At 38.6% G+C, this 10654-nt stretch overlaps 1 pseudogene; it reads left to right on the top strand.

Moving 5' to 3' along the window:
* Positions 1 to 2870: 2870 nt before the first annotated feature.
* Positions 2871 to 3532, top strand: LOC120287384 (annotated as a pseudogene).
* The last annotated feature ends 7122 nt before the right edge of the window (positions 3533 to 10654 follow it).

The following is a 10654-nucleotide window of genomic DNA, read 5'->3' on the forward strand; positions in this document are numbered from 1 at the left end:
TTTGCTGTGAAGATGTTGAGCACAGGGGATGGGTATTTATAGATACTAAGAAATGGGTGTGTAATGGTTTAGCTGTTTTCGCTGACGAAGAATTCAAGATCAATCTATCCGTAGCGCTCCACTTTGGACTGGCCCCACTTCTAGAAGAAAATCACATTTAGTGACTTTCATAGAGATTGACTAAGTCCAAGATTCTAGATATAATAATAGACTTCAAACAAAGCATACCTGTCATTGACCGTCGTAGTACGGAAAATTCTATATCATAAGGTGGAAGTAACACCATACTTTTCTAGAAAACATTGTTTTTTTCTCTGATTTTCTTTTATTTATTTATTTATTTATTTATTTGGCTTTTGCCCATGTGATGCCAATCCTAACCTGACTGTGATGGTAGAGATAAAATAGGCTCAATTCATTCTTTACAAATCTAATAATCTTGTATCAGTTACCTTCAAAGGTTTTTATATTTTATTTCTATCACCGCTAATTGACAAATTTGACAGACATGGAGTCTGAAGTGGAAAAGTTCTTCACTAACTCATTACCTGGATGCACTTCAAAACGGTTTGTTTTTTTTGTATGGTTTTCAAATTAAACCATTAGAAAAGATTGTCCTAAAACCCTTGATTGGGGTCTTCCCGATTGAGTTTCTTTATGGTGTTCAAAGTAAAATTTATTATAGATTTGAACGATTAATCTCCAATCTAAATAAAATAACATTGGTTTGACAGGGTTATGGAACTGTTCAAGTCCATTGAAGAGCACCTCTTAACAAATCCCGCTTTTTGTGCTTAAATGCTCTTTTCAAAATCGTTTGTGGTGGTAATTATTGGAAATAGAGTAGCTTTGTTTTCCCTGTTTCTTTTTTACTCTAGCTTGGAGCTTTTGTGGGAGGAATGGTTTTGGATTTGTTGGTTTTGTGTATAGTCATGTCACAATACAACTTGAAAGAGCAATGATCAACTCAACAATTGATGCTTCACCTTGGAATTGCCCTCAAGTAGATCTCCCTTTGTAATTATCACTCATTACGTTGAACTTGCACGCAAATATATTCTACTTATAAAAAAGTTGGTTAAGCCAACCTAAATTACCTTTTGGCCCTAAAAGAATAGTCATTCTAACGCCTCCAAAGTTATCATTCATGTACCTTGAATTCCGACAGACCAAACGGCCTGAATTGAATAATTATTTCAGGATGCTACCTCACCTAACCTTAATACTCTCTCTCTCTCTCCCTCTCTCTCTCTCTCTCTCTCTCTCTCTCTCTCTCCAGTTGCCATTATCAACGGCATGCCCATCATACCATCACCCACATCGTCGACAACCTTTGCCCACAATATGTTTGGCAAACCTACCATCAGTAGTTGCCATCCACAACTGGCAATGCTGATGATTTGCGGTATTCCTTCCTTGACGTTATGAGCAACATAAATTGGGGGATTATTTAATCAATTATTAGATCCGGTACAACCTGTTTGGATGAACACTAAACATCCAATAATTTACAATTGTCAAGAGGGAACCAAATTCTAAACCCATGCCTAATTAGACCAGGTTTCAATTTAGAAAGTAAAGTCAGTGAATTGTAGCCGAATACATATATCAACTACTCGGTGATTGAACTATCCGATGCGCATTATTATTGCACTGACACCCATCTAGACTAGATACACTTCAACATAGTCGATTAGCATCATTTTGTTGAATTTTTCCTCATAAAAGCTCTTCTTTGGTTCCTACTCAAACTGGAGACGAGTTTAAAGTTGGAATGGTCGAGCAACGAAATCCAAAGTCTCCTCTGCGACGTCAAAAGATTAAGGGCCTTAGGGCTACCAGTGGTGTTTTCATAACGCTGTGTGTACTATATACCTAATAACTTAATCAATCATTCACATTTTCAATGCCGGTGAGACAAAATTTATTACAGGAAATTATTCTCTCTTGACCCCATGCACGGGATTCCTCAACTTCGTTGTTGGCCCACAAAATTTGACGACGACTGTTCGACAGCTCTTTGCACTGAAAGTTCCGTCGTTTTTTACTCATCTTGCTTTTTATGAGTTGAAGTACTTTTCATAATCTTCTTGAGAGGTGACGGTCCGTACAGTGCAGAAAGCGACAAGAGTTTGGAAGGTGGCTCGCTGCTTGTATTCCAATGCGGAGTTTTCTCTACGAATTCTGAAAGGCACGCCAAAAAGGGTTAGGTGTTCTTGTCATGACATGGAAAGCAATCATGAAATGAAATAGGTAACTTCATTTTTTAAAAACATTTGCCCAAAATCAGTTGGTCAATTTTCAGATGACCTGGAGAGTCTTCACATTGAATTTGTCATTTTCATTCACCAAAGCGGCAAAAAATTTCACCAGTGGAGAAATCAATATGTACGGAGGTCAATGTTCATCGTGTATGGTAAACACAGTCAATCACGAAGGGCGGGAAAGAAGTGGGGGTGGGGGCATGGGGTCCGTCCAAATTAAATAAGCAGGTGTCATTGTATGACTTTAGTCAAATTTATTGGATAGCGAAATTATTTGGTGTTTCTCCGGAAGGAGGAATGAAAATACAAAGTGATTTACGAATTTGACTTCTACTTTTCAAATCGATTGCACATGATTCAGGGGTCCTCTTTCCTATTTTAGGATTGCCAACCATTCCCATAAATATGCATTTACATTATGGTAGGTCCATATACTATGCGGACAGGAAGAAAATTAAAGGACGGTGGCTAACGAGTGACTAGTCGGTTTTGGAGTGCTGTCGGTATGAACCCCTGAAATTGTGCAATGAGAAGCCAAATCAATTAGGCCACTCATCTATAAATACCCACCAGATGAGTACTCTTCAGCATCAAGAAGAACTCAAGCTTTTGCATTCTGCCGAGCATCACTAGTAATCCTTTCAAATACTTCATAATCCATCTTCTTCATTTCCATCAATAAGATGGCCGTCACTAGCTACACTCAGGAGTTCACAACTCCAATTGCTCCATCCAGGATGTTCAAGGCTTTGATTCTTGATTCCCACAATCTTATACCCAAGATTGTTCCTCAGGGCATCAAGAGCATCGAGTTCCTCCAGGGAAATGGTGGAGCTGGAAGCATTAAGCAGACCAACTTCACCGAAGGTTAGTCTTGATGTGAACTCAAGTCGAAACTCAACACATAAATGAGGGTTCTGTTGATTGGATTTCAATCAATGTGTTAACTTAAGCAATTGATATTTCAGGTGGTCATTTGAAGCATTTGAAGCACAGGATTGATGCCATTGATGCTGAGAACCTTGTGTGCAAGTATACTTTAATGGAGAGTGATGTAATTTTTGACAAGATTGAGTTTGTTGCTTATGAGGTCAAGTTCGAAGCTACAAATAATGGCGGATGTGTGTGCAAAATGACCAGTGAATATCACACTAGGGTGGGTGTAGAGCTTAAAGAAGAGGACATCAAACAAGGCAAAGACAAGGCTATGGGACTTTTACAAAGTGGTCGAGGAATACCTTTCGGTGAACCCCGGTGTCTACTGTTAAGCCGTTGCCCTTGTGCTCCAATAAGTTGTACTTTTACATACTTCAGCTTTGCTGTTTGTCTTGTTCCTCCGCAACTTCAAGTCCCATCATGAAAAAATTTATTATCTTCATATATCATTTATAAGGGAAGGATGGGCTTTTGATTTGAGATTTAGTTAAAACAAATCATGTAATTTTTCTTTCCGCGATTTTTTTAATTGAATTTACTTACATACTGAACTCTCCGAAATCAAAATTTTTAGGCACTGCGCACAAGCAATTTTAAAAGAAGCACAAACCAATTGGGTGTAGCCATGATTGGAAGATGAAATGGAGTTTGCCATGAACATTCCTACTAGACGATTGGAAGATGGGCGGTATGTTGGTGAGGGTGGATCCAAGTTGAGGGATGAGCCGATGAGAAGATTGTCGTACCCGAAAAACCGGGATTTACGTATGGGTTGCTCGTCCAGATGATTACAATTCATATGGTACTAATGGGAAACGTCGACACCTGATTCTCAACCAACAATTTAAGCGCTCTTCTTTAGCGAGAGTAAAAATGAAATAAGAGAGTCCCAATTTGGTTTGGCTCGGCCTCATTACTTAAGTCCTTTTCGGTCTAGTTTATGAAGTCGCAGTCCATTTGCTTCCGCCATTCACTCACTAGATAGACCAACCGAAGGTTGACAGGCATCCAACAAGGGGATCGGGGATTGGTGCCGGAGATTACCGGGGATTATTGGGTTTGGGGTTCGATCCTCCTGAGCATCGCAAACACATGTACATAATGTCAGCGACATTAAGGATGATAACAATATTAAAATATCTGTTAGAGATATTTAAGATATTTTCTTTTATTTTCTGTACATTTTGATTATGCGCATATGATTTGATTTCTTTTGTCAAAGCCTGTAAATAGGTTGTCTTGTATTCTTTTATATACACACACATTTATATATATATATCGAAATATACTAAAATCTCTCAATTCTCCTTTGAGCAATCTTTCCAAATCAAGTTAAGTATAATATGAATGAGTGGGATAGAGAATTTTAGTATATTTCAATATATTGAAAGGAGTACATGGAGAGCCTATTTATAGGTTTAAATAGTGAGAATCAAAGAAAATCAAATCAGATATGTATATCAAAATAGAGATAGAAAATCAAAAAAAAAAAATCCTAAACATTTCTAAAAGATATTTTAACATTTTTAACATCATTAATATCGCTAACACATAGTAAAGATGAGTGAGACTAAGATAGAAGAGCTTTCTCTCTCTCGTGATCGTTGTAGAAACAGAGAGAGCGAAGCAGAATTGATCTCTATGACCCCTTCTTTCTCTCCTCTAACGAACTCCGGATAAGATATATACATTCGTTGGACGAAGGCAAAAGGGGAAGGCTCAATCTTTTGGACTCAGCGGAGAGAGAGAGAGAGAGCAGAGGGGATTTGAAGTGTTTTAATCTCGGGGATTTGAAGTGTTTTAATCTCGAGTATTCAAGCTACGCTGGTGTGGGTCATTGTTGTCGAAGCTTTTCATTCGTGGATTTAGATCGCGGTCGAAGCCTGAAACCAAATATCTGACACGGGTACGTTCTTGCTCTATTTTGATAATCTGAGTCTGCAAGTCCGAGTGTTTAGGTTTGAATTAAAGTCAAACCGTAATTGGAGATTAGCTAGTGGTTTCAAGTCCTAAGGATATTGTTTTGTTTGGGTCGAAATGAGCGGATGTTGTCTCGTTTGTTTGGATCGAAATGAGCAGACAGTCGATGATCTTACACACAATGCAACAATCATTGAATTGCTCATTGCTCTTTCAAGTTTTATTCTGACATGATCTTACACATAACCTGCAAATCCTTTTGAGCATACAAATACACTAGAAGAACCACTGCGCTAGAACCAAACAGAGACATACAAAAAAGAAAAAAAACTCACTCTGAGTTCCAATGGTTGTCACTCCAAAGGATTTTGAAAAGACAATTTAAGTGCGAACAGCGGCCACGGTCATCTAGAAGATGAAGCAGGAAGACTTCAGTTTTCAAACACGAAGGATTATATCTTAATAAATATGTGTTCACAGCTTACATATATAGAGACTTCGGAAGATTCAAATGAAAACCAAATTGTATGATCAATTATCATGTTGGGAATATGATCGTCTTCCAATATTGTTGATTTATAAGATGCCCAATCTGTTATGTCGGATTCTAAAGATATTTATCATCTTATAATTACTACATTCTCAAGTAACGAATAATGTGATTAAATATATATCATAAGATGTTAGGACTGATAACATTATTCTATTGTAGAAAAGAAATTTTTTTATAATATGGCTTGAGGCACTATTAGAATAATAAAAGTATTAAAGATAATGACTGAGGGACAAATGATATGGATTAAAATGAATAACACTAATATTTCCACATTCTAATTGACTAGAACACATCGGAACTTATTGGCTGAATTTTTTTTTATTTTAAAAAATAAGCTAAAAAAAAAAAAAAATAGGCCAATAAAGGCCACCAAACCCCATATGTATTGATTAATGAGTGAAGTCTCTTAAAAATATAAAATACGAAGTCATTGTTTTTTGGAAGATAAAGCTAAATTGTTAAAATAAAACTTGAGCCAAATTATTGACTTAAAAAATCAAAAAATCAAGTCAACTAATATAAATAAAGGATAAGTGAGAAGTGGATGAAATTACTATTTTATTTTATAGCAACAACACACGGCAATATAGACCCGACCCGAGCAGTCCCGACAACTTGAAATATGTGTTTCAGGTATCGGGTTGGGTCAGGTAAAGCATAGTTCCATTTGTTTGGATTGGGTCGGGCATTGACCCATTGACACTCCTATTGACCCACTTCCATCTATGGAGTTGGCTTCTGTAATTTTCTTTTTCCATATTAACCACTTACACAATGACCTGAGGATAGACTTTGACCTCTGGTCGTGTGGATTTTTCCACTGGTGATAATTATTATCAGATCGTTGATCGAAAATGAAAAATTCAATGTGAAGATAGGACATGTCACGCCCCGATCCTCAGGCACATGCACATCCTTCTATTTGGTCGATTTTATAATGCGATATCCCAGGACTAGTATCGCCGACCCTTTCAGTTATTAAGTACATGCGGAAGCAATTAAAATCCCCAGACAATAAAACAATGGGATAGAAAAGCAGGGCCATATTTTTCATATTGAAATTTATAACCAAACTTTTATACAAAACACAAACCACTTCATAACTATTCACATCAAAAAGAGATCTCAAAAGAAGGTAGGATCTCAATCCATCTATGCCATACTCAAGGCCCAACTCGGTATTATCTTCTTCTTTCAAAATCCTTCCTTCAAGTTTCACCTCCAAGATCTCCTTCCTGACTTCTCCTCCTCAGCTCCTTATCGGGTCCTGAAATGTTTTTCCCCAAACTGGGATGAGACTACGTCTCAGCGAGTTCTACCCCACTAAGCCCGATTAGTAAACTACTATACTAAAGGCTGCCTAAACACGCACAGGGCAGAGAACTTACCTTGGCCTCAGATCCCACCTGCAAGTCAGTACAATTCATAATAGGCACCCAAGCAATTATATCACCGATCGAAGCAATCGATCAAATCGACCTAGTCGATTATATTCCAACAAGACCACTCACGGTCATTTCCATTCAGTCAATCAATTCACAACATCAAATCAAAGCATCGACCTAGTCGATTACATGCCAAACAAATCAATCCCCACTGTGGGATATTTAAAAGCTAGGCCACGTGTATTCTCCAGGATGACCTTCCAAGTCTCCGAGTCCACGTGCCTCGAACCTTGGGCCCACGTGCATTCTCTCAGGCGACCTTTTCGCCAAAGCGATGCATCAAGTCACCGAGCCCACGTGCCCTTTTAGATACCCGGGCCCACGTGCATTCTCTCAGGTGCATTTCACCAAAGCGATGCATCAAGTCGCCGAGCCCACGTGCCCTTTTAGATGCCTGGGCCCACGTGCATTCTCTCAGGTGCATTTCACCAAAGCGATGCATCAAGTCGCCGAGCCCACGTGCCCTTTTAGATGCCTGGGCCCACGTGCATTCTCTCAGGTGCATTTCACCAAAGCGATGCATCAAGTCGCCGAGCCCACGTGCCCTTTTAGATGCCAGCCTCTGTCACCGAGCCCACGTGCATTCTCCAGGAGTACATACCGAGTCTCCGAGCCACGTGCATTCTCTCAGCGACCTTTCGCCAAGGTGACATATTCAACCACCGAACTCACGTGCATTTTCCCAGGTGACACTCCAAGTCACCGAGCCACGTGTCCTCTTTGCAGTGGTTACCAATTCACTTTCAATATCGACAACCAATGCCCAACGATTTCTCAATCAAATAATTAAATCAACTCCACAAAGCATTATAAATGCTGAATAAACATACTTGGCCATTCACCAATCAATACTCAATCAAATAATTAAATTAACTCAACAAAGCATTATAAATGCTGAATAAACATACTTGGCCATTCACCAATCGATAATTCAATCTCAATCGATTCCAATCAATTTAGGGTAAATCCCTAAAATATCACAATTTATTCAATTCCATACAACGTAGAGCTCAAATAAATAAACGGACTGCGCCACGACGATCAGCACGAGATTTCGGTCGTCGGCCATCGAAATCTTAATTTCTGAAAAATAATTAATTTATTTATTAATTTCGAAAATTAAATAATTATTATTAAAAATTCAATTTAGCTCAACATAAAGTCCGATTACATAAACGGACTTCACCACGGTCATCAGCATAATTTTCCGGTTCCAGACCATCTCAGTTGAATTTTCGGAAAATAAATAATTATTTAATTAATTTCGAATATTGAATAATTAATATTAAAAATCCCATTTAGCTCAAATTAAAGCCCGATTAAATAAACGACTTCACCACAATCATCCACATAATATTCCGGTTCCGAAACATCTCCCTTGAATTTTCGGAAAATAAATAATTATTTAATTTAATTACGAAAATTTATATTTAAATACTAAAAATCCACTTAGGCCCGAATCGCCAAATTAAAGCCCGATTAGGGGTCGGAAAATTCCCGAGATACTTCCAATAAATAGTAGACCACGTCTACTTGTTAATTGCACAATCAATTTATCTAAATCGCATCACAATTGACTAACAATTGCTAATTTATTCTAATCTAACAACCTAAACATAATTAATTAAAACTAAACCAACCTTAAGCATAATTAGCCAACTAATTCAGGATTAGTGAGATTACACACCAAATCGCGCGCAAATCGGATCAATCCGACGGCGGCGACGCGAGGAACGAAACTTCCCAAAGCGGGCCTCGGGTTCGGGGCCGGGAAACGGCCCAAAACGGCCTTGAACAGCTGGATACCCACTTCGTGGGTTTGCTGGTTCGGCCACAAAACAGCAAGAAAGAGAGAGGGTTGGGGGCGGCAAGAGGTCGGGAGAGCGGGTGGTGATTGGCGAGGCCGAGTGGTGGCCCACGGTGGCCGGAGGTGGCCGGATCGTGGCCGAACAGAGCTGGACAGAGGATGGGCAGCAGCTGGATCGCGCGGGGGAGCACGCCTGGGCGCGAGGGATGGCCGGCGGAACGCGCGGCGTTGTGCGGGCGGCGTCGCGGGCGGTTCGGCTCCGGTGCGGCGGCGGGACGGGCGACGGTGGTCCTCGGCGAGCTGCTGCTCTTCTTGCTGGTTTTGGTCTGGTTCGCACAAAGAAGAACGAAGAAGAAGAAGAAGGTCACGTGGGGGAGAAGAGAGAGGAGAGAGAAGAAGAGATAAGGTTGAATGGTCAAAGGGAGAGAGAAAGAGAGAGTTGGCGTGGGGAGGGGGCTGTCCGCACGGAAGAAAAGGGGAGAGAAGAGAGAGAGAAAGAGAGAAAGAAAAAGAAAGAAAAGAAGAGAGGGAGAGAAAAGAAATATTAATATAATACCACATGGTATTATTTTTCTTTTCTTTTCTTTTCTTTTTTTCTTTTCTCTTTCCCTTTTATTTCTTTTCGGGTTTCAAATTTTTCTTCCGATAATTTCTTTATCAAATTTGGACCCGTCAATAAATCGACGAACGATGATAAAGATCCTATTTATCCAAATAAATTAAAACCCGAAAATCTGGATGTCATGCATGCGCCATCTAAAAATTGACTTATTGATTTTGCAAAGCAAATGCTTTTACAAAATGAACTATTAAGTTTCCTATATCTTTTCCATCGATCGCTTTCCACGTCATGACGAGAACTAGGAAGAGATCGGTATAAGAACTCAATTTCCTGTTGGAGTCGATGACGAGAACACCTAAAGGGAAATTATTTATTTTTTTCACCAATACAAAAACTAAGTAGTTAGTCTTCTTTCGTTTCACATAATATAAATTATTTGAAAAACATTTTCTTAAAAATTTACTCATATTACTTACAATAAGTAATTAATAAAAGCATTTTCATTGTGTATAACAATTTACATCTAAATATTTTTCATGACAATGAAAATATTTTTTATTTATTCATTATTATAAGCAATATAAGATATTATTATTAAGCAAGCATTTTCTAAATCGTTCATTTTTTGCAAAACAAACTTACCTTTAAACTCATGTCCAATCAAGGAAGCTCATTCCTCAAGTCATACTTGAAATTTCGGGTTTTCTTTTGCGACGTTAATATTGGTTGAGTTACCACTAGGCCCTTACTATATGTTAACCTCCAAATTTAACCAACATAAGTAATATTTCATTTCATGACAAGTAATGATGATCACAATCCATAAGAAAGTTGGATAATACGTAAATGTTAGGGCAAAAACTAACTCTTAAAACACATCTTGAAAAGCAGGGGTGCGCAAGCATAGTGTCACCTCAATGCATTCTACACGACCTCCCGAACGTAGGTTTCGTTCCCAAGTACATAAATTCTTAAGAAGTCCTTTTTCTTATTAATTTAAACAGGCGTATCTATTTTCCACATGATTGATACTACAATTTCTTTTGGTTGAGTGGGTTGTACTTGCATGTAGTTTCCAGTTTACTTGTCAAACGAACAAATTCCTCCCAAGTCCCACATGCAGAATCTATATTATTTTAAATTTTCGGTAGGCAAAAAGCAGTT

This window comes from Eucalyptus grandis, chromosome 8 (genome assembly GCF_016545825.1).
Source record: "Eucalyptus grandis isolate ANBG69807.140 chromosome 8, ASM1654582v1, whole genome shotgun sequence".
Classification (NCBI taxonomy): Eukaryota; Viridiplantae; Streptophyta; class Magnoliopsida; order Myrtales; family Myrtaceae; genus Eucalyptus; species Eucalyptus grandis.